The sequence below is a fragment of the Mangifera indica genome, chromosome 10 (genome assembly GCF_011075055.1).
Source record: "Mangifera indica cultivar Alphonso chromosome 10, CATAS_Mindica_2.1, whole genome shotgun sequence".
NCBI lineage: Eukaryota > Viridiplantae > Streptophyta > Magnoliopsida > Sapindales > Anacardiaceae > Mangifera > Mangifera indica.
The window spans coordinates 16,493,673-16,519,276 of record NC_058146.1 but is presented as its reverse complement, the minus strand read 5'-3'; the positions used below and the strand labels follow the sequence as shown (position 1 = coordinate 16,519,276).

Below are 25,604 nucleotides of genomic sequence, written 5' to 3'. Positions count from 1 at the left end.
TGGTTTTGTTTTGTTTTGTTTTGCTTAATTTTAAATAAACAATAAATGACCTAAATAAATTAAAATAGGTAATCAAATAAAAAATAAAAGAATAAAAAACAAAGCCATATATTATAACAAAATAATTTTTAATTCAAATTTAAGTAATAAATTTGTATAATAAGTAGTTAACATGAACAATTTTAACACACCTCATCATAATCCAATAAGAAAATTTAAATTTTGGATGAAAGAAACCGTCAAAAGACCCCTAAATCACAAGCCTCTTTAACAATCATAAAGTAAAATGCCCACTCTTCTTTCCACCATCCTTAAACAAAAAAGAAAAAAATCAATTAAATTATATTTAACCAATTAGAATATAAATTAACAGACTGCTATGGCTATTGTAGCTGAAAATTAGGATAAAAAATATTTAAAGTAGCAAAGAAATAGCTCAGCAGTGGCCGAATTAGAACACAAAGCACATCTTTAGAAAAAAAAAAAAAGCAATAACAAATGAGCAATTCATGTGAACACAAAAGCTCACCTGGTTTTAGTGTCCCTATGCAAAAACCGTTATTTAAAAGTTTCGACATTGCATTTGGAAGGTTAGACATGGCTTCTATGTCTACTACAACAAACAACTCAAGAGACAAGTTCAATTCACCATGTTGGGAGTTGGAATTGCTTTAAGGTAAAAAAAAGGATCACAAAGAACAATCAAAAGGCTGGAATCCATGAAGTTTCCCAATCAAAATCAAACAAATGATAAGTGTCCAGCAAGTACTTTCATGAAAGATAATTGTATGCTCACATGTTATTTTGTTGACAAGAATTTGAGCTTTCTCAGCACATTTCAGATTCTTGTGTGCTCCGCTACCAGTACTATATCGATTTTCATCATATGGATATGAGAAAAGAGAAAGAAAAGAATGAAATAAACAGAGTAGCAGTTTAGTACCTTCAAATACATAAGTACTTCAACAAAACAGGAGTTCAAATCCTGTCAAAAAAAGAAAAAGGAGTACAAATAGTTCAACTCTATATGAAGAGTAATTTATTAAGTTCACTCTCTAAAACTGCACTAATTCTAGAATAATATTACATGTTCCAATTTGATGCATCACCAGATATTATTTGACTTGTATTTAATTTTCTGGGATCCTAAAACATTCAAATGATCCTGCATGTCAATATGAATTTGGCATAAGAACTCCATGAGCTAATAGACCAACCATATTGCATTGGCACATAATATAAATAGTTTATTAATGCTAATATTGGATCCAGTCCACCCACGATGGGTTGACCCGACCGTTAGGATTGAAATGTCTAATTAACCCTAACAAAGAAAATTACTTTTCTGCTAAAAAAGTTAATAATAGTTGGGATTTCAAAGTTTGAATTCTTAACAGCTGCTTAATATTAAAAATAGAAGTTACGTAACTTTTGGAGAAAGGAACTCTAGAACACTCTCTACTTCTTCTTCTTCTCTAAAAATAACTAGAAAACTAAGATCACAAAATACAAAAAGAACAACAAGGGCAAATTGTGTTGTAGATTAATAATCGCAACGGGTGGATTATCAAACATTATCAGAGAATGTACACATTGAATTCGGATATGAATTTTCTATGATCCTGGAACTATTTATTTCCGCTTTCAGGTAATTACCTTTTTATATTCATCAAGCCACTCTCTGCATCACTATCTACATCCATATGAACCCCTCTGTAGATTTCTTCAAGCTCATTTTGCCTTTAGAACACCAACTCTTTCATCTTGCTGGCTTTCAGATTATTTAATCGTTCTACCTCAACCTACGCCTAGCAACAATACAGAATGCAATGGTAAAAAAAATACTGCAATGAAACAAATAAAAAACATTCCCTACATTCTACAGCTTCCAAACACAAATTAAAGACAATAATAATCACCTGCTTAATAACAACTATAGCAAGGCATCCTTGTCTCACAACTTCATCTTCATCAACTGAGGAAGAAACTAAACTAGTAACATGGTCAAATTTTCATTGCTCAATGACAAGTGCCTCCAAAAGGTTCTGCAGCTTTATCAATGCACTAGCTAGACCTTGAAGCTATACCAAAAAAAAATATCCAAAACAGGGAAAGAGTTATAGTGCCATCTGATAATTTGTAATTACAAATGCAGAAATACACTGTCTGCGCAGAAAAGACAGTGAAAAAGCAAAGAAAATAAATAAATAAGCCCCTACAGCCATTACAAATTATCAAAAAAATTATGAGTTATCAATTGAATAAAAATTTATTTATATTTTCACCAACAAACCGAAATTACTAGCCATTACAACATCAAAAATGTCCACTTAAAAATTCCAAAGCAGAAAGTGATGTTAGCTTATGAAAAGAAAGCCTAGAGATTGAACAATACAGATCACAGATGAAAAAAAATGTGAAAAGAACTCTTTGGTTTAAATAAAAAATATTCAAAACTACAGATTAGTTCAATAAAAGCCACATGTGAATGTTTGTCATACTTGTTAAGTGACAAGAAAACTTGTTCTATGTATAAACAAATTTATTGTGATAAGCTAATATTATGCTCATTAAAACCGTAGATTAGTGCTAGAAATTTCAACCTCGTACAAGAGGTTAGATGTCTTCCATGAGCCCTTATGCTGATAGCAGATGCATTGATAGCTTTTTGATGGAAATCTAATCACAAAAGTCTACTTTCGAAGGCCAAAAGGGGAGTTTCCAGGAGGCAGCCCAATGGTTGTGAATGCTGGCCAGCAGAAAGCAAAAGTAATGACCAAGTGAGTAGGGGCAGTTTGGACAATTCACCAGAACAGCTGAAATTAGTTGAAGTTTCCCTTCCGTGCATGCTAAATGTTGGCAGAGAAGAATATGTTCAGTTTGTTATTTGATTTTGTAATGAATTACATAGTGTATTGGAGAGGGCTGGCTCTGGAAACCTAGTAACCTTTATTTCTTCATCAGTTTCATTTTCTCTTTCAGTTAATATTACAAACAATTGGTATTACTGTTCCCATTTGATCTTGTGATTAATTGTGGATTGATTGGTGAAATATTGGTGATGATTATATTTGCTTTGGCTTATACAAAGTTTCTTGTGGTTGTTGAGCATTGCTATGGCTGTTGTTGTGGCTGTCATTGAGAAGAAACTGGGATTGTTGAACCTGTTGGAAGGAGCTGTGCCTGGAACCTGCTGGAAGAGCTAATGAGTGCTGCTGGAACCAATAGCCATGCATTCAGGTTTGCAACACTTGCCATCACCAAAACTTTGAAGTACAGTGATCTGTTCAAAACCTTCTGACAATGAGGATCATATGTGAATTTTCACTTAAATTCATTTAAATTTCCACACTATGCAGAGTTGCCCTTATAATTTAAACAAGCCAGATTCTTTCTTAGGCTCTTCTACTAAAATTCATAAAGCAGCAACTCCCCTTCAATCTCTTCAGATTTAACACTCAGAAGACTTTCAAGGATTTTAATTCTTAAACTCAAAATTTACACCAATATAAGCAGGGAAGAGTCGGAAATTGAAGGGAAAACAACAGCAAAATAATGCTCAATGTAAGAAGTTGCAAGACAATAAAGCTATCTCTCAAGACAGAGAAATTACCACTTCAGAACCCAAAATATCAATCAAAAAGCCCAAAAATTTCAGCCCAACCATGCTGTGAAACACAACAAATACATATATTTTTTTTCTTTGGAAGTGAATGTTGAAGTATTTATCAAGTGAATGGATTGCCACAAATCTCCTATCAACTAATCCAATCAGAATGCCAAGCAAATAACTCATTGAATGTAGGAGAGACTTTTAGGAAAATGGAAGTGGGAATATTAAAAATTTGAAATTATTCTCCATCCAGATAGATTTAACCGATATAAAAAGTTACATAAACTGGAAACTGAGTCAATAATATATGCAGCCGACTAACAATAAATGACCAAACAATTCCATTTGTTTAGAACATCAGTTCTGTATACATTAAACCATGAGTATAGTTTATTTTAATGAACTTTTCAATAATTGCTCCTACAAATTAAGATGAATAGATTATTAAAACAATGAACTGGGTAAAAGATGGTTACAGTTCACAACCTGGCATGTTTGAGACAAAGCCACCCCTATTCTCAACGCTTTCAGAAATGAATGCAAGACAAAGACACTTATAAGTGAAGTCTAATACATTTGAGCATATATGCATCTGTCATTGCTACAGAGGAAGCAACATTAGTATTCAGAAATCAAAGAGGTTGTAGATAATTTTACATTTTGGGCGTAAAATAGTGAATACCCAATCCAAACAAAACATTCATTTTTAATACCCTAAAAGTAAACCTAACAAAAAGCATAAAACAATTCATTCAAAAAAAAAAAACAAATCGGGAAGAAAGAGAAAGAACTGCTATAAAGCACCAACACAACTACTTACCGGCGAGTTAAATGACGATTGAGAGGACATTACTACTACGAAACAGTTGAATGACGTTAGAATGAAGATTGGGACGGTGATTGAAGCCACAAAGACAACCAACAGTGACGAAGATATGAGGTTTTCTGTCTGGCAAAGAAAAAATGGGGAAATTTTTTTCAGAAAAGAAATGAACTGAGATATAGAGGAGTGTCGCCCCTTCACTGCCAAGAGAGAGAGCGCTTTGCTGTTAACATAATGGCATAAGGGGCGTGTTTTGTGGATGACGATTAGAATGAAGATTGAGACGGTGATTGTTATTTGATTTTTTATTTAAATAATTTATATTTAAATGCTATCTTTTTATGTCATATTCGGTAGAAAGTGGTTATAAATCAAATCAAATTTAATTAAAGTAGTTTAAATAAAAAATAGTTTGATTAAAGTTCAATTCAAATTCTTCAAGACAATTTTGAGCCAATAAAACCCGTACAAGTGGATTGAAGAAGCCTAAGTAACTTGTCAAATGAGACATGTCATAAACAGTGATGCTATAGAGAAAGAGGGAGGACTGTGAAAACAATAAAAGCAAACATTGATGATGAGGGGCCAAATGGTAAGACACAGTAAAGACCCCGATCAAGTGGATCTCGAAGAAGAACCTGTCCAGTGTATAGAAAAATACCTTTAAAATAAGATGAATAAAATAAAAAGATAAAATTGTTATCAAAGGAAAATTTAGAATTGAGTTCACACTTTTTCATCCATATGAACCCCTTTGTAGATTTCTTCAAGCTCATTTTGCCTCTTGAATACCAACTTTTTCATCTTGCTGGCTTTCAGATTATTTAATCGTTCTACCTCAACCTCTGCCTAGCAACAATACAGAACGCAGTGGTAAAAAATACTACAATGAGACAAAATTAAAAAAAAAACATTCCCAACATTCAACAGCTTCCAAACACAAATTAAATGCTTTGTTAGCTACTTTTGATTTGATCTAAGAACAGTAATGTGGCTGCTCGAGAGCTGCCATAGGGAAATCTTGTTTTACCCTTTTGGGGTTGTTTGGTTCGCTATTGGTTTATTAGTAATAAAGAAATTTTAATAATTTTTTATTATTGATGGTAATGTGATAAGTAATTTTCTAACAATTTTAGTATACTTACTCGTAAAAGGGGTTGACACGTATATAACTGATTCAAGATTGATAACTTTTTAAAATATATTGGTTTTATTAAAATTAAAAAAAAAATACAAATATAACTGTAAATTTTAATGAATTACTAGTTGTATTCTTAATAGAATAATATATGATATATTTCTTATTTCTAACATAAGACTATGTTAAAGTATACAAGATTAGATAGTCTAGTATTTAACAGTCTCATTAAAACATGTCAGATAGTGCCATATTGGTAGTCTAGCATATTTCGCTTTATTTTATCATTGTTAATTTTCTGTTAATGTGAAATCGCATGAATTTATGGTTAAACCTACTTTTTAAATAAAATCTGGACGTTTCGAAAATTAAAATTAGTTAAAATGATTATATACGGAAGAATGTCTCTATTTTATTTTGTTTTTATTAATGTTTACCTCTTTTTGTTTTTGTTTATTTGTTTACTTATATATATTCACAAAGTGTTGAAACTCAAATAGTACCTTCTAATAATGCACGTAAAACCCTTGACTTAATTTAAACGAAGGTTTATAAAATATTAAAATATCTTATATAAACCAAGTATAATAATTTGAATGGCATTTTTGCAACTTTGTAATTTCTGCCATGGCATAACTTGGTTAACCTATTAGTACCCAGTAAGATTATGAGACCAGCTATTGTTTCCGGGATTAATCATTTACTTAATCTAATAACCTTACCAGCAACAATACATCCACGAATTTTGCAACTAATGACGACGGCCCTCCTTCATTATAACATCAAAATACCACAAGCATTAACCGAGACAAGGGAGTTTGAAATCTGAGTAGATGTACAAGCCTAACTGAAACAAAAGATACTATCAATTAAAGTCCTCTTCTGGGGTTGCAAAATTCACGTTAGGAGGATACTATTACCATTGGAAATAAAAAATTTCGAAATTTTTTATTACTGATAAACTAACAACAAACCATATAGCCCCAAAGGATAAAACAAGATTTTCCTAAGGCAGCTTTTGAGCAGCCACTTTACTGTTCTTAGATCAAATCAAAAGTGGCTAACAAAGCATTTTATGGGTAAGAATCAATTTGTGGAAAAATTCAACAGTGTATTGTATTAGATAATAATCACCTGCTCAATAACATCTAGAGCAACGCATTCTTGTCTCGCAACTTCCTCAATCGAGTAAGAAGCTAAACTAGTAACATGGTCAAATATTCTTTGCTCAATGACAAGTGTCTCCAAGAGGTTTCACAGCTTTATCAATGCACTAGTTAGACTTTGAAGCTATACAAAACAAAAAAAATCCCAAAAAGGGAAAGGCTTATAGTACCATCTGATAATTTGTAATTGCAAAAGAAGGAATACACTACTGGGAAAGAAAAATTATGAAAAAAAAAGTATGAGTCATCAGTTAAAAAAAAATTATTCATATTTTCACCAACAAACCAAACCAGCTAGCCATTACAACACGGAAAATATCCACATAAAAATTCCAAGGCAGAAAGTGATGTTTGCTTTATGTAAAGAATGCCTGGAAATTGTATAATACAGATCATAGATGAAAAAAAAAAAAATGAAAACAACTCTTTGGTTTAAATAAAAAAGGTTGAATAAAAGCCACATGTGAAAGTTTCTCATACTCCTAAGTGACAAGATAAAATGTTCTATGTATAAACGAATTTATTGTTAAAGTAGCTACAAGTATATTTGTGATAAGCCAATATTATGCTCCTTAAAACCACAGATTAATGCTAGAAAATTCAACCTCATACAAGAGGCTAGATATCTTCCATGAGCCCTTATGCCAATAGTAGATGCATTGATAGCTTTCCATCACCAAAACTTTGAAGTACAATAATGTGTTCAAAACTTTTCTGACAATGAGGATCATATGTGCACTTAAATTTATTTAAATTTCCACACAATGCATAGTTGACCTTATAATTTAAACAAGCCCAATTCTTTCTTAGGCCCTTCTACTGAAATTCAAAAAGCAGCAACTTCCCTTCAATCTCTTCAGATTTAACACTCAGAAGACTTTCAAGGATTTTAGTTCTTAAACTCCAAAATTTACACCAACATCAGCAGGGAAGAGTCAGAAATTGAAAGGAAAACAAACAGCAAAATAATGCTTAATGTAAGAAGTTGCAAGACAATAATGCTATATCTCAAGACAAAGAAATGATCACTTCAGAACCCAAAATATTAATCAAAAACCCAAAAATTTCACACCAATCATGCTGTGAAACACAACAAATATATTATCTTTTCTTCTTTGGAAGTTAATGTTGAAGTATTTATCAAGTGAATGGACTGCCGCAAATCTCCTATCAACTAATCCAATGAGAATGCCACATCAAATCTTGGTAAGCAAATAACTCATTGAAGGTAAGAGAGACTTTTAGGAAGACGGAAATGGGAATATTAAAAATTTGAAATTATTATCCATCCAGATAGATTTGAGTTGACCAATATAAAAAGTTTCATAAACTGGAAACTGAGCCAATAATATATGCAGCCGATTAACAATAAATGACCAATCAATTCTATTTGTTTTGGAACATCAGTTCTGTATATATTTAACCTGGCATGTTTGAGACAAAGCCACCCCTATTCTCAACGCTTTCAGAAATGAATGCAAGACAAAGACACTTATAAGTGAAGTCTAATACGTTTGAGCATATACACATCTGTCATTGCTAGAGAGGAAGCAACATTAGTATTCACAAATCAAAGAGGTTGTAGATAATTTTACATTCTGAGCGTATAAATAGTGAATGCCCAATCCAAACAGCACATTCATTTTTTATACCCTAAAAATTGAAACCTTGGACATCAAGCCAAAAGTAAACCCAACAAAAAGCGTAAAACAATTCGTTCAAAAAACAATTGGGTCTTCACAATTTTTTTTTTTTGAAATAAGTTGATTGTTATCTGATATTTTATTTAAATAATTTATATTTTAATGTTATCTTTTTATGTTATATTCAATAGAGGTGAATATGAATCGAATCAAGTCGAGCTAGAATACCGTTTGACTTAAGTTCGATTCAAATAGAAAATGGTTTCATTAGAGTTCAACTTGAGTTTATCGGCGCAAGTTTGAGTGAGTAAAGCTTGTATTGGTGGATTAAAGAAGCCGAAGTAACTTGTCAGAAGAGGCATGTCCTGAAAGGTGATACCACAGACAAAGAGGGAGGACATTGGATGCAATGAAAGTTGACATTGACCACAGGAGGATAAATGGCAAGACATCATAGAGACCTCAATCAAGTGGACCTTGAAGAAGAATTTGTCTAGTGTGTAAAGAAACAACCTTGAAATGAGATGGATAAAATAAGAAGACACAATCATTATTAAAGGCAATTTTAGAATTGAGATTAAATTACATTTGAATTTGACCTTTCAGATTAGATTTAAGTTAAAGTTAAAGTTTTAATATTAGATTTTTTTGAGTTTAAATTTTGATATTGAATTAAATTTTATCCACAAAGAGTATATAAATATATGAAGAATCATTTGTAAACAACACACAAGAAATCATAATGAAATACACAGAGTTTATTAGGCCATTCTTCTCTTCTTTATTTTTCATATTAGTTCCTTTTAATTTGCTATTAGAGCAACCAGGATATGCCGATCTTGCTTTCTTCTACACAATTAGATATATTGTCAGTTGCTCCTCTGCTTTTCCATGTCATGTCCTCCCCTGCTATCGGAGAAAAAATTTGATGGCATAAATTATGTGGTCTGGAAAACACTTCTTATTCCTTTTCTTAAAGTAAACCAACTTTTGTCTATTGTGGATGGCTTTGAGCCTCCACTGACCCAATTTTTGCCCCTCCCCTTAAACGTCGAGCCATTGTCAACCTTTTCGATCTCTAATCCCATCAACACAAGTTGGGCCACACATGATCAAACCACACTTGTCTGGTTACTTGCAACTTCTTCCAAATCCATTATAACCCCACTATCAAACCACACTATCTCTGCATCTGTTTGGTCTTATCTTGTTGCATCCTATGTTGCTCAATCTAATGCCTAAGTTGCCTATCTTCAGATGCAACTTCAAGCCATTCAAAAGGGCAATCGATCAATCACTAAATTTATACAACAAGCAATTTCCATTTGTGATCAACTTCGAGTAGTCGGTGAACCAATTTTTGACAATGAGTATCATACCCACCTCTTTAGAGGTCTTGGTAGTGAGTTTTTTGTTCTTTTCACTGTCATATCTATCCATACCCGAGTCAAACCGCTGACAACATATTGTAGGCATTATTGTTGAATGCCATGGTCTCTCTTAGTAACCAATCTCAACACGCTGATCTCTTGTTTTTATTTGTTGGATTCTCAACTCTTAACAAGAACCACTCACAAGGCACTTGTTTATTTTTTTGACCTGGCTTTAGTACCAATGTTGAAAATAGATTCAACATTTCACTCAAACTTCATGGAAAATAAAGACTTGATTTTTATTTTTGTGCAAAACAAATACTGACATTAGTCTCTTATATAGACTTGTGCACCCTACAAGTAAGAGACTAGCTACATAAAAATTTGACCACTTACTAACAAACTAACCTATTATCAATAACTAAAAAATCTCTAAAAAAAGTACGACCAACTAAGAACATGCTAACAGTTACTTAGGAAACAACTTTCAATTATTCAACTTTAACAATGGTTCCTAGGCTATTTTCTCCTTTGATATTTTCATTTTATGGTATTAAAGCCTTTGACCTACATCTAAAATGGATAGTGTTCATACGCAGATGAACTCTCAAAGTGCACCAGAGAAAAATGTAACATTTGGACCTTCTGTATCTCAACACTTGTCTCAAGTGAGAGTGTTCTAGTCTCAAGTCTACAAGCGATAAACCCAAAGTTGTCAAAAGACAACTATCACTACTAGAGGACACAAATCTTGTTCTCAATAGGTGCTCATGAGTTGGAAGAGCTTCTAATAGGTCTGGTCATATGTTCGTCACCTTCTATGACTAATGAAAGATGATTCTGATTTGAACTTTATTAAAATAATACTAAATATACTTATTAGAAAAACAATGATCAGTTACTTATGAGTTGGTTATTAGCTTTTATAAGTGAAAGAATGTTTAGTTTTGATTTCAAAATGAACTATTTTGTTGCTAATTCTAAGGATAAAATGATGCACTTTCAGTTTTTGAAAGAAAAGTTCTCTTTCAATTCATGAATATGTTAAATGAATGAAGGAAATATATGATATACTAGATTATTGTTAAGAGATTCATCAATTTTGAATGGCATTGAAAATACTGGATAACTATTCTGCGAAATATCCATATCAAGACGAAATACGTCCAATGGTCACGACTAGGTCATTGGAAACCTTTTTTCGTTCGTTTTCTGATTCCGAGTAGGTGTCCGCTCAGCTGCTCCTTCTGAGCTCTGGGTTGCCGGTCCGGCCTCCCCCCGGTCGTCGGCCATGTGTCCTCGTTTGTCCCTCTGTTTGGTTTTCCGTTCCTGCTCGTGAAGTCTCCCCTGCTTCCCCCTTCCCTGTCTTGTTGTTAGGTCCCTTCTTGGCTTGCCTCTTCCTTGGTTGGTGGTGTGCTTCCTAGTGGTCTGGGGTTTGCTGTATAGTTTTGGCGGGCTTCCTTGTTTGAATTGCGGCCGAGCTCTTCTGTCGAGAGTGGCGTTGTCTCTGAGCTGGAAGTGTGCCTGGTGTCTTTGCTTGAGTGGTGTTTCTTGCTGTCGTGGCTTTTGAGGTGGAAGGGTCTTCAGATTTGGACTTTTGTTTTGGGCTGGTTTTTTAGTTTTTGAGCTTTCGGTTTTGTGTGGTGGGCCAAAAGGGTTGTGTGGTTTGGGCCTTTCTCTGGTCCCCCTTTCTGGTGTGGTTTTTTTCTCTGCATGATTTTGGTTTGCCTGGTGTCGTCCCTTCTTGCGCTCCGCTTCCTTTGAGAGTCTCGGTTGGGGTGGCTTAAAATGGCTCAGGCCACTACCTAGGTTGATCGTTGGGTGTTCCCTAACTCCGTTACTTCTCCTGCTGGTTCCAAGGCTGTGTTGTCCTCCAAGAATCCAACTGACCAATCTCTGAAACCAAGTTGAAAATCTCTCTTTGCTTCAAGTTGGGCGGACAAACTTCTTAGCTATTACTCTCCTAACAAGGATGAAAATGGCAGAATCTCAGTCACTCCCCCGTTGGATGTTGCGTTGCTAGGGGCTGGAAAATGGGAAGGCTGGCTGGTGGGTTATTTTGAGGACTCGAAGCTGCCTTTCTCCTATGTGAAGAGTTTTCTGGAATCCAATCAGAAGAGTTTTGGGAAGATTGAATCAGTTACAAAGTTTATACAACAAGCAATTTCAATCAGTGATCAACTTTAGGCAGTTGATGAACCAATTTCTGACATCAAATATCAAACCCACCTCTTTAGAGGTCTTGGTAGTGAGTCTTGTGCTCTTACCATATCTGTCCATACCCAAATTCAACCACTGATTGCATATTAAAAGCATTAATGTTGAATGTCATGGTCTTTCTTAGTGACCAATCTTAACAAATTTCTCTCGTGTTTTTATTTGTTGGACTCTCAACTCTCGGCAAGAACCACTCACAAAGCACTTATTTTTCTTTCTTTTTAACCTCACTTTAATACCAATGTTGAAAATATAAGCAACATTACACTCAAATTTCGTGGAAAATAAAGACTGACTTTTATTATTCTACAAAACAAATAGTGACACTTTGTGCAACTTACAAATATGACACTAGCTACAAAAAGAATTTGACCACTTACTAACAAAATAACCCATTATTCATAACTCAAGTAGGACCAACTAAGAACATGCTAACAATTACCTAGGAAACAACTTTGAGTTATTCAACTACAACTGTTGTTTGTAGGCTATTTTCTCTTTTGATATTTCCATTTTATGGTATCAAAGCCTTTGACCTACGTCTAAAAATGGATGTTGTTCATACACAGATGAACTATCAAAGTGCACTGGAGAAAAATGCAACATTTGGACCTTTGTATCTCAACACTTGTCTCAAGTGGGAGTTTTCTAATCTTAAGTCTATACATGATGAAACCGAAATTGTCAAAAGATAATTATCGCTACTAGAGGGCACAAATCTTGTTCTTAGTAAGTGCTTATGAGTTTGAAGAGCATCTAAGAAGTCTGGTCACGTATCCCTCAACTTTTATGAATGTGAAAGATGATTTTGGCTTGAACTTTATTAAATAACGTATTACTTAATATGCTTATTAGAAGAACTATAATCAGTTACTTATGAGTTGGTTATTAGTTTTTATAAGTGAAAGAATGTTTAGTTTTTATTTCAAAATGTATTACTTCTAATGAGATTAGTTTTTAAAGTTGGAATGGGAATGAGTGTACTATGAAAATACCAGCACAAATATTAATTCTGTAGGAAAAATGAGACATAATGTCTTTAAGAACACAAGTTTAAATAGTATTCAACCATCCATAGGTAGTTTGCCAATTGTGTGGGAAGAATAGTTTACCTTTAGGGTGTGTTTGGTTAGGGGATTTTATGATTACCTTGGTAATCTATCTTTTATTCCTTTGTTTGGTTTGTCAGTAATAAAAAATTACAGTAATCTTCTATTACCAATGCTGACGTGACAGGTAATATAGGTGGTAATTTGATTACCACCTTCACTTTAGGTATTTAAAGATTACTGGGGTAATCTTGAGTTTATTATAGAAAAATTATTATTTATTTATTTTTTGAGATAAAAATAAATTTATTTTTAATTAATATGACAAATAATATAAAAAATATTTAAAAATAATTATATTCAAGGGCATTTAAGTAAAATAATTTATTAGTAATCTTTTATTACCTTTAACCAAACACAATAATTATTTATACTTATCAAATTTTATCAAACATAGTAATCATTTATACCCAGTAATCTTCTAAGTAATCTATCTTCAAGGTAATCTTTCTATTTTAGTAATCAAACATTACCCAAACCAAACGCCCCCTTAGGAGATGTTTGGTTTAAATAATGTTTTATTACTAAAATAAAGAGACAACTTTGAATATAGATTACTTAGAAGATTACTGGGTATAAATTATTACTATATTTGATAAAATTTGATAGGTATAAATAATTATTATGCTTGGTTAAAGGTAATAAAAGAACACTAGTAAATTATTTTATTTAAATGCTCTTGAATATAATTATTTTTAAATATTTTTTATATTATTTGTTATATTTATTAAAATAAATTTATTTTTATCTCAAAAAATTAATAAATAATATTATAATTATAATAAGGGAAATTATAAAAAATAGGCAAAAGTAAGGGGTTTTAAGAAAATTGCCCAAAAAATTCAGATTAAAGCAAAAATGCCCAACTTTTATGAAATATCGAAACTGCCCATATATAAACACAACAAATTCCCCCTGTCCCCATTGTAAGTTTACTGTTCAGAAAGAGGGGAAAATTTGAAATTTTCCCCTATCCCACTGTCATCCCACTGTCGGCTTGATTTTCGGCGACCGAAAATGGCACAGAACGTTAGCATATCTTCCGTCATCTTGTTTGAATGAGACAGACTTTGAACGGCTATAACTTTTGATTCGAGAGAAGTTACGGGGCCTGTAATATATCAACGTGAAGCTCGTTTCGAGCTCTATAACTACAACCTACTTTACCGATTGCACGAATTTGGAGGCCAAAATAAAACTATTTCAATGTGTATTATGCAGTTTTATTATTTTATCAAATTTAGGATTTTCGGTTTTTATGATTTTGAGTTTGTTTGTGACCGGACTAGACTTTTTTCATATGATAATTTCAAATTTAATATTTGTAATTATGATGTGCTTTTTTAGACATGTTTTACGATGTAATTATGAAATTTTTGATCAATTTTTTGGTTTTCTCGTTCATAAACTATTTGAACGTGTAGTTTTATAAATTTAGATCTGTTTTTTAGATTTTCGAGTAATTTTTTTATTATTGACATTCTAAGGTATTTCAATATATCTATTTATTTATAGCATATTGTTTTCAATAAAGATTTCACGAATTGATTTTTTTGATTCGAATTTAGAAATATAAATTTCTTCTTTCCGAATGAACCCGTAGTAATTAATATCAAATAAAAATGAGAGTGAAAGTAAGTATTTAAGTGATATAAAAAATGTATGTAATGAGAGTGAGAGTGAGGGGGTGATGTACTTTATGTGCGAATGTGTATGATGTACTTGATTTGATTTTCTTTTTTATTGTTTTCTATTTCTTTACTATCAAACGTTAGATGAAATAAATAAATACTCAAACAACTCATTCTAACAAATATAAAATGAAGAAATAATTTGTACTAAAGTTATTATATCACATATCAATACAATTACACATTTGAAACAATAATAAAAATACATCGGTTACATGTAACTGAAGTACAACAATGATGAATCATATAACTAACAAAACTGATTTCACCGAATGTCAAGATCTTGTCCCTTTGCCATCTTAATTATCAATCTTGCAATGACAAGTTTTTGAAAATAATTATTCATTTATAATAAAAAAATCTGTAATAACTATGTAAAACAATCATACAATTATTAATATAAAAAACTCCTCTTATTTTTCTAATATTTTTTTAACCCCCTATAATTAGTTAACAATTGCAATAACACACCCTCGTATGTTATTTTATATCAAAATGCATCTATCTGTTCTTAACGTTCTATTTAAAACGTTTTTATAGTAACTATACTTTCAAATAGATATTCAAATTCTATACTTTGAAATACTTTAAAATGTCAATAATTGAAAATTTCTTCAGAAATCTGGAAAATACGAGTCGATATATCATAAAACGGTGATTTTCAAAAAAATAGAACTGAAATTCGAATTCTAAAAGTTGAAATACCTTAGAATGGCAACAATCAAAAAATTCATCAAAAATCTAGAAAATACGAGTCGATATATCCTAAAACGGTGAAATTCGAAAAAGTGGAACTGAAATTCGAATTCTAAAAGTTGAAATACCCTAGAATGGCAACAATAAAAAATTTCTTTAGAAATCTGGAAAATACGAGTCGATATATCATAAAAAAGTGATTTTCAAAAAAATAGAACTAAAATTCGAATTCTAAAAGTTGAAATACCCTAGAATGGTAACAATCGAAAAATTCATCAAAAATCTAGAAAACACGAGTCGATATATCATAAAATGGTGAAATTCGAAAAAACGGAACTGAAATTCGAATTCTAAAAGTTCAAATACCCTAGAATGACAACAATCGAAAAATTCTTTAGAAATCTGGAAAATACGAGTCGATATATCCTAAAACGGTGAAATTCGAAAAAACCTAAAATTTCATTTATAATGCTCATACAATGTTTAATATCAAAATGCCTCCCAATTTTAATAACATTTCATTTGACCCCTCAATTATCTCTTTCTTTATTTAACACCCTTGTATGTTGTCTTGTATCAAAGCAATATCTATCTATTCTTAACATGTTATATAAATTCTTTATATATTGTATAATATCAAAAAAACCCCATATTTATCTAAAATTACATGTAACCCCCCATATTTGTCTAAGATTGCATTTAACCCCTATATTATGACATATAAACTAGACTTAACAAATAAAATTACGATTTTAGGCTAAGATTGGTATAAATACCTTTTTTTGATGAATAGTCTTTTTTCTAGTCGAATTCAGAAATACAAACTTCTTCCGTCCGAAGGAAACCCTACTAATTGATCTTGAATAAAAATGAGAGTGAGAGTGAGTGTTTGAGTGATATGAGAAGTGTGTGTAATAAAAATGAGTGAGGAGGGTTTATATAGGTGAGGGGAAGGGTAATTTTGATATTTTAGAAAAAGTTATGAAATAAAGAAATATGAAAATGCCCTTACAATATTTAATATCAAAATGCCCCCTAATTTTAATAAAATTTCATTTAACCCCTCTTAGTGAGTGAGAAGGGTTTATATAAATGAGGGGAAGGGTAATTTTGGCATTTTAGAAAAAATCATGGGCATTTTTGCTTAAGAATAGTGAATTTGGGCATTTTTGCTTAGTGGGAGGGTATTTTGGCCATTTTTTATAATTTTCCTTATAATAAATTCAATATTACCTTAATAATATTTTAATACCTAAAGTGATGGGAGTAATCAGATTACCACTTATATTACCTGTTATATTATGATTGGTAATAAAAAATTACTGTAATATTTTATTACTGACAAATCAACTATGTTAATGTTCAAAATTGGGTTACTCCCACTAATAGTGAGGCTACTTTCCACTCTGATATTTAAACATTGGTTTCAGAAAGCACAGCAGTGTTTTCAATTCAATGGTTTCTTCCTAAGTTGAATTCGCTTCGTCTTTGCCCTTTTATTGTGTTTTGAGAGACATAGATGCAGAGAAAGCAATGCCAGAGCCGCTGAGTTTCAAAAGAATCTTAAAGAGCTTGTCCGGGGTCATTTTCAGAATCATATTAGCGTCACTGTAGATGATAATTTGAAGAATCCAGTGAGTAAAATCGATTCCAGTGTAGCCCAAGAACAGGGGAATGGTAATCAGAATCAAAACTATCATCGAAATTTACGGTGTCCAAGTAGTAAAAATAGCAGAAGTAACAAGATTAACAGGAGTAATGGAGATTGTAACATAAATTCTTCCTCCAAGCGGTCTCGGATTCGTGATAAGTGGGCTGCAATACCGGCTAGAGTTATGCAGTAAAAAATGGAGAAACAGAACTGGGAGGCAGAGCTTTTGGGTTCTTCATCAGGAACACCATCAATGTATAATGGAGAAAGCTCAGAAAATATTGGAGGTTCTTGTCAGCTTCAGAAGTCTCCAAGGGTTGGAAAATCTGGCACTTCTTCTCTTGTTCAGATGTGGGAGGCAAGCTTAATCAATCCAACAGCGTGAAAATGAACCAGAGCTCAGAATCAAACTTGAGCAGGACACCTTCAGGACAAAACATCATTGAAATTGGTGAAAATCCTGAAAATGTTGAAAATAAAGCTGAGAATGCATCTTCTGGTGTTCATGAACCAATACAGCAATCTGAAACGAGGGATACTTCAGATGATTCAGAGCAGCAATCTGATAAAACAGCCACGAATAAACTGCCTGCTGGAATTGCTTTGGATGCTGGAGAGAGGGAAAGGCTTCGAGCCGCCGATATTATAAAGAAATTATCAAGTGGTATTGATGAAAACGATGGCGAAATACTTGCCAATGGAAACGAATCATCATCGAAAGAGCAAAAAAACATTTCACTGCCAGATCAGGCAGAGCAAGAGGAGAAAAAGTCCTTTCAGTGGCTTTGAAATGCGCCCATGAGTTGCAGTGGAGCAGTAGAAAGTGTCCATATGTCGCGCTCCAGTAGAAGATGTTGTGCGTGCATATATGGATTCATAGATGCCCCATGAACAGCCGTCTTTCCAAAAACTTGATACAAAAAGCAGGAAATGTCAGGTGGATTTTCATTTTGTCCGACAGTTCCAATCAATATGTCACAACCCAATTCTTTTCCACACACGAAAGGGGTCATCATACTTCTAATTGGACATTATATATATCGAAGTTCTTCTTCTTTGTTTTGTACATATAAATAACAGCAAAACCTTGACTCTATACATAGATATAAATAACAACAGTCGCTTCCATACAAACAAGTTCCAAAAAAATTTTCTTTGTGGAAGTGTTCTCAGCTTGATACACTACATAAATTTTAAGTTATCCCTTAGGGTAAATAATTTTGTATAAGGATAACAACATCTCTAGTCATTGAACAATTACAATTTTCTATTTGAAACATTTTTTTTTTTAAAGGATTGAACTTTTACAATTTCCTTTTGAGTGAACTAAATTTTCAATTTTTTTTTTCTATTGAAGGAACACAGTTTTCCTGATTCTTGCTTCCAAAACAAAATGATTATAATTGTGTTTATTAGTACTTTCAATAGAAATATTGCAAGTTTCATCCCCTCTATAAGAAAATCCAAAAATTTGATTTCTTTCATAGAAAAACACAGGAGTTTGGTCTCTTTTATTGGTTGAATTGACAACTACTTCATCAATAAAGCGCATGAACACATGTCATGTTGCATGGTTAGTGGACGAGGCCCTACTCCCCGATGAGATTTGTGGAAAGGATCAGGAGGCTAGTTAGAGATAGAGGGGCTGACCTCTCAAACTTCCCACCGCCGAATGCCAATAAAGCCATTGCTTGGAATTGGGGCCTGTCGAACTGCACCTACAAGTGTTGAGGCTTCAGCTCTTTGGAGGTGGCAGCCTTTTGCTAACTGGGTATTTTTTTGCAGGTCCTTCTCCTTTCCTTTTGCTGGTTCCAACTTGGGTGGTTTGGTGCGGGTTGCTCTGGTCTTTTTGAATGAATGTCCCTCTCCACCGCCTCATCTCTTCTGCTGCTGGACTTTTTATGGCTTCTTCATCCCTGCGTTCTCTGTTTCCGCCTTTTCTCTGTAACTCCCTGGTGGTCTCTGGCTCCCTGTGGTTCTCCTCTGCATCGGCCTAGCTTCTTCCAATGTGTTCTTGGGTCCTGTGGAGGCGCCGTTATGCTACTGGTCTATTTTGGCTCGGGTTGGCTCTCTGCAGCTGCTTTAGTGCTGGAATCCTCTCATGTTCTTTTGCCTTTCTCCTTCTCTGGAGTCGCTGATCACTGCATCCCTCTCCCCTGTTGGTTTTCTCCTGCATTGTGGTTCATTGGATATGTTGGCCTTTGTCTGCCTTACTGCTGCCGAATTTGTGTTCGTAGCTGCCAGTTCTGCTAGCTTGTCTGTCCTGGAGCTTTCCATCTGTTTTTTGCGTGGATGGTTCTTGGTTGTGGTTACACCTGGTGGTTTGCTGTCCTGTGCCTAGTTCAGCCTCGCTGTCTAAGTTGGTGTCCTCCATACCCGTTGCTGTGCCATCCTGATGTTTGCTGCTCTGTTCTTGCTGGAGCTCCCATCCCTGGAAAATACAATCTGCTTCTGCTAATCTCCTTATTTGTACTGCTGCCGCTCCTGTTGGTGGTTCCTGAGTGCTGCTTCTGTTCTTGCTGGTGCCGTCGTTTCTGCTCTCTGTTGTTGCTGCTTCTATCTTTTGGTGGGAGGTGCCTCCCTGGTTCTGTTTGTTTCGGCTGCTGCCTCTGTCCTTCCACTTGTGCCTTCTGCAATTTTTGCAAGCTTCTCTTTTTGGTTTCTGGAGGGCAGTTCTGGTGGATTTCTTGGCTGCCTGGTGTGTGAAGGCGCTGGTGTTTCAATGGCTTCCTAGGCATAGAGGATTGTTGTGTAAGTGAATTGTGTGGATCCAGCGGGCTCCCTGTAGTAAGGGTTGGAAGTGTTGTCTGATCATGATCGTGTTGATCTTTATGTTGGTTCTCTAAATTGGTTTGATGGGCTCCTTGTTACCTAGTGATTTTGCTACCGTCCGCCTTGAGGATGAACTTAGGTTGCTTGCCCCTGGCTGGTTTTTGTTAAATGTGTGTGTGTGTGTATATATATATATTTAAGTGTCAAAATAATAATAATAATAACATTACATAGACAAATGAAAGGTTTAAAAGTATGTGGTTGATCACCTCTATTACAACTTTATTTTCATTGAAATTAGAAGGAAGTTAGCCTAAATTCAAAACCCTTCTGCCTCTTCTTGTTTCAATTTTTGCAAGTTCGACTCTGATTTTGGTGAGTCTTGTCACTACTTCTTTCATAATGATCCTGTCCTGAGGTGATTCTCTTGTACACTCCATAGCCAAGCTCAATACAGACGACACACACTCTTCCTTGCTAGAGAAATGTTCATCATCCCTTGTAAGCAAATCTGTGTCCACGACTTGCATCACTGTGCTACATAATGATTCACTAACCCACCTCCTTAAGCTCATTTCTTCTGTAAACATTTCATTTGTTGGCTTCTTCTTGGTAAATGTTTCCATTAGCATGACACCATAGCTGTACACATCTCCTTGTCTAGACACCTTTCCTTCTCTCCCGTATTCTGATCATAATAATCATAGATGTGCACTTTCATTGCTACACATAAACAGTAACAAATCGAAGTTTTAATAAAAAAAATTACAACAAATGGAGATATCAAACTATCATCTATTTTTATTGAAGGATCTAAAGTTTTTATTTTTTTTAATTAATATAATTAAACTTTCAATTTTTTCTATTAAAAAACCAAAATTTCAAAATTTTTTATTAAATGACTAAACTTTTACTATTTCCTATTAAAAATTCCAAACTGATGACCTTGTTTCCAAAATAAAACAAAACAAAATAAATTTAATTGTGTTTGTTTAATACATTTAATTGAAAATATTGAAGTTTGGTTTTTTATATAGAAAAATTTAAAAGTTTGGATCTTTCAATATAAAAAGTTGAAAATTAAGTCTCTCAAATAAAAAAAAAAAGAAAATTTGATCGTTTTAATAAAATAAGTTGGTAGTTTCATATCTCCATATGTTGTCATCTTAGAAAAAAAAATGAAACAATTACCTGGTGCCATATAACCAATGGTGGCAAGAGTCTTTGTTTGTGTCATGGAGTTTTCTTCACCTAAGAGCTTTGCAATGCCAAAATCTCTCAAATGTGCAACCATATGTTCGTCTAGAGGACATTGCTTGGTTTTACGTCACAATGAATGATTGGGATTGAATAGCCAAAGTGGAGACATTCCAAAGCTGAAGCAACATCGATCATTATATTCAGTCTATGAGAAATGTCCAAAACATTCTTATCATAGAACAACAATTTCTCCAAGCTCCCATTAGGCATGTATTCAAGTATCAAAGATTTAAAATCATCATTTGAACAACTGCTGATGATTTTGACAAGATTTCGATGACGAACGCCTCTTATCACTTCACATTCAGTTTCAAAACTTGTAAGAGCTCCTTCAAAATCCAAGAGAAATACTTTTGCTACAACCTCCATTCCGTCATCTAATCTTCCTTTGTAAACTGAACTGTAACTTCCTTTGCTAAGCAAGTTGTTCTCACTGAATTCATTTGTTGCTCTCACAAGTTCTTGGTAAGAAATTTTTCTCCATGTTCCTCCAGGACAAAAATCAACATTGGTAGTTGGCCTTGTTCTCCTTTTCCAGATAAACAAAGACATAAGAACCAGGACAACTAATGAGACTACAATGCATGTTGGCAAAAGAATCAACAAGAAAACCTTTTTAGCCCTTGATTTTTGATGAGTGCTTTTTTTGCATGGTGGAACTTGCAGTTGAGGAGGTCCACACAATGCAAGATTCCCCATAAACGATTCAGCTGAGAAGTTTTTGAAAGACCCTCCTCTAAGAATTTCGCCACTTAGTTGGTTGAAAGATAAATTTAGATATTTGAGATACATGGTGCCTCCAAAGACTTGGGAATCACTCCAGAAAGGTTATTTCCAGACAAATCCAAGAATTCTAGGCTTTTCAAGTTGCCAAATGTTTCAGGAATGGAGCCTTGTAATTTGTTGTACTCTAAAGAGAGAGATTGTAGATTTTCTAGGCTTCCAATAGCAATTGGAATATCTCCTGAAAAAATATTCCTTGAAAGATTTATAGCTATGGCAACCTTAAGATTTCCAATGTCTAATGAAAGAGATCCGTCCAAAAAATTTGATGATAAATCAAAGTACAAGAGATCCTTAAGATTCCACATAGTTGATGGTATAGAAGTTAACCTATTTGAATGTAAAAACAAATTTCTCAGGGCAATGAGATTGCCAATACATGCAGGTATGGCTCCATAGAACTTGTTTCCCCCCAAATTCAACTCATCCAATTCATTTAAATGACAAAAAAATTCAGGGATGAGTCCTTCAAATTTATTATTTTGAAGATACAAACCTTGGAGATTTTGCAATCCATCCATAGTAACTGAAATTGGTCCAATCAATTCATTATCTTGTAATTGTAAAACTATCAAGTTTTTCAAGTTTCCAATTTCTTTGGGAAGTTTGCCACTAATGTTGCAATCATCTATGTAAAAATATTCTAAAGAAATAGAAAGATTCCCTATGGAACCTGGAAGGATGCTATTTAGTGGATTTTTGCTTAATCCTAGAACTCTTAAACTCTTGCAATTTGTCAAACTGGAAAGAAAGCTTAGATCAGGAGTAGATGTGAAGTAATTATATCCTAATTTTAGTCTCTTAAGATTTTTTAAATTACCAATTGTGCTAGAAATAAAGCCTGAGAATGAGTTATCTCCGATGTCTATGATGGAGAGCTTGGAAGCATTGGTGATGAAATCTGGAAATGGCCCACTGAAATTATTTCCCCACAAGTAAAGACTCTCAAGGTTTGCAAGCTCGGAAGTTGATGGAATAATTCCAGAGAGTTGATTGTCGTACAATGAAAGTAATTGCATTCTTGAAATGTTGAATATAGTAGTTGGGACAGGGCCAACTAGGTGGTTTTGTGCGAGACCCAACTGCTCAAGACTATGAAGATTGCCAATTTCATACAGTATCTCACCTAAAAATATGATAGCTCAAATTAGTGAATTGGATTATTATAACAAAATGAAATTAATTCATTTTAACACGTTAATTTGAGAGAGGTTTATTATTTACCTCTCTCAAATTCAAAGCTGTTACTCGAAGGTGATGAGTTCCACAGCTCATAATAACATGAAGTTTTGAGAGAGGTTTATTATTTACCTGTTAATTTGTTCGAGTCTAGATCTAGAAGCTTGATTAATGTCAAGTTCCCAATTTCCCTTGGAATAGTTCCTGTTAAGTAACTATTTGGCAGTGATAATAGCTCCAGTTTTGCAAGATTACCAAGCTCTTTTGGAATTTCTCCTACAAAATCATTATATATAAGCAATATATAAATTATTAATATATTATTGAATGACAAGGAATATAAAAAGAATATCTGTAGCATACCTTGAAGTTTGTTGAATCCAAGATAGATCGCTCTAAGTTGAGTCAAGTTTCCAATTTCTTTCGGAATGACTCCTGCGAAATTATTGTGTGACAAGGATAAGTTTTGCAAGCTTCTACATTTAGATATGGTCGATGGTATTTTTCCCTCGAACATGTTAGAACGCAAATAAAGCAACTGCAAATTGGGAAGATTATCAAAATACTTGCAGGGAGTTCGCCCGACAATCTATTATGACTCAAATCAAGGTATTTCAGTCGACGTAATTGAGCATAGTCCTCAGGGAGAGAGCCATAAAAGCTGTTGTTCCAAATGTCAAGCCTTGTAAGGAAAGATAGATTTCCCAGTTCAGGAGGAAGGGTGGCTGTGAGACCCAAGTGAGAGATCTTCAATGCTGTTACTCGAAGGTGATGAGCACCACAAGTTACGCCCATCCAATGACAAACAGATGAATTTGTGGACCAATTGCTTGCCAACAAATTGCTTGGATCATGGCTTATACGAGCTTTCAGGGCAAGAAGAGCTTGTTCGTCTGTGAAAATGTCGATTACTTGTCCATGAACGAAGGGAAGTGTCAAAAAATGAACTAAGAAAGCTAACAAAATGCTGAGAAATAGATTTTTCTCCATGAGAGCACAACTTAGATTTGTCGAGTGTGGGCTTGTTGACATGTGTGAGTACATGAAAATGATACTTATAAGAACTTCCAGTACACATTAGTCATTTTCCACTAACAATTCCAAGTCCCTTCCAAGACGTTTTGCCCCACTAACAATTTCCAATTCCAAGTCTCTATAAGTCAGTCAATTTCCACAAACAATTCCATGTTAATGATTATTTTGACGGCTGTTATAAAGCACTATGAACACATGTCCTGTTTCTTGGTTAGTGGACGGTGCCTGCTCCCCAGTGAGTAGGTGGGGGCAGCACCTTTGGCAGTAAACGTTTTGAGTTGATATAATATGGGAAATATTTTGTGTATATATGTTTTATATATAAATATTAATATATTATTATGTAATTAGATATTATTTTATTATTAATTTAAATTTATTTAATTATATTATGATATATTTAAATATCGAAAATATGTATATAAAATTTTATTGATATAATATTCTATTTTTATGAAAAACAAAAAGATATTATTAGATAAATAAAAAAATATTATTAGATATTTAAATTAAATGAAGGCATCCAATTTTGTATTTTTATTTAAAAGATGTATTTTCATTTACGTGTTCAGATGAATAAGGCAGATTTGTAACGGTTGGAAATAAATTGAACATTAGTAAACATAGCAGTAATATGTGTTCAGAAGAAAATAATGAGACTAATGGAGTTGTAACAGAAGAAATGCAGCATAAAACTCTACAGAAGAAATGGAAAACTTGGATGACGAAGACTCATTGAAGGAGCCTTCATTAGTCGAAGACCATTCATCCTCATCTCTAACGAAAATGGTTGGAGAGGAGAGGGAGAGTGGTTGGGAGGGAAGGGGGAGGGAAAGCGCCAACGAATAGTTGCTAGAGATCAGATTTGGAAACTGAGGGAAAGAGAAGGGGTGAAACTGAAATGTTTTATAAAGTCGGGGGGCAGTTGTAAGAAAAAGATTATAATTTAAAACCCTAGACATGGAGGGGAAAATACAGTTTTTAAATCTGGAAAATATGAGATTAGTAGGCAAAAATAAACATTTCATAACTTAAGGGTAATATTAAAATATAAGTTTAAATATTTCTAAATAACAATTTTATCTCTGACAGTAACACCAAAATTTAATAGACGAGTGAGTGTTTGGATTTTCAAAAGTTAGTGAGTGTGAGTTTGAGTTTACACTAAACCTTAGAAGGGAATAAGTCTGTTGGCCTTCTAAAAAATAATTTCTTATTTATATTTATTTTGTAGGAGAAATTCCATAGGAGCTTGGCAATCTTGCAAAACTTGAGATTTCAATATTTGATAATTTGATACTTTTAAATAGTGCTATCCTTCTTTATAAATGTTATTTGAATTATTCGAGGTGTGTGACATTAAGTGTGGTGTCTTTGTAATATTGTTCCATTATTTTATTTTATTTTTTTTTATATATGGCCAAAGTTGAGGAAAACAAGCAATAAATTATGTCT

The 25,604-nt window shown here is 33.4% G+C and overlaps 1 protein-coding gene and 1 long non-coding RNA gene across 10 annotated transcripts in view; both read right to left on the bottom strand.

The window, feature by feature from the left end:
- LOC123228165 (receptor kinase-like protein Xa21) overlaps positions 1–25,604 on the bottom strand; it is an 87,187-nt gene that overhangs the window by 19,957 nt on the left and 41,626 nt on the right. The gene's annotated exons all lie outside the window — the stretch shown is intronic.
- Positions 110–4,720, bottom strand: LOC123228171. 6 transcript variants are annotated; one of them, XR_006504631.1, is made up of 7 exons: positions 4,434–4,720; positions 2,604–3,283; positions 1,920–2,081; positions 1,088–1,808; positions 944–985; positions 797–867; positions 110–310 (listed from the first exon to the last, which is right to left on the bottom strand). It is a non-coding gene; the product is annotated as an uncharacterized LOC123228171 (long non-coding RNA). The 6 variants fall into 6 exon arrangements; XR_006504630.1 differs by having other exon boundaries at positions 1,657–1,808; XR_006504629.1 differs by having other exon boundaries at positions 797–985.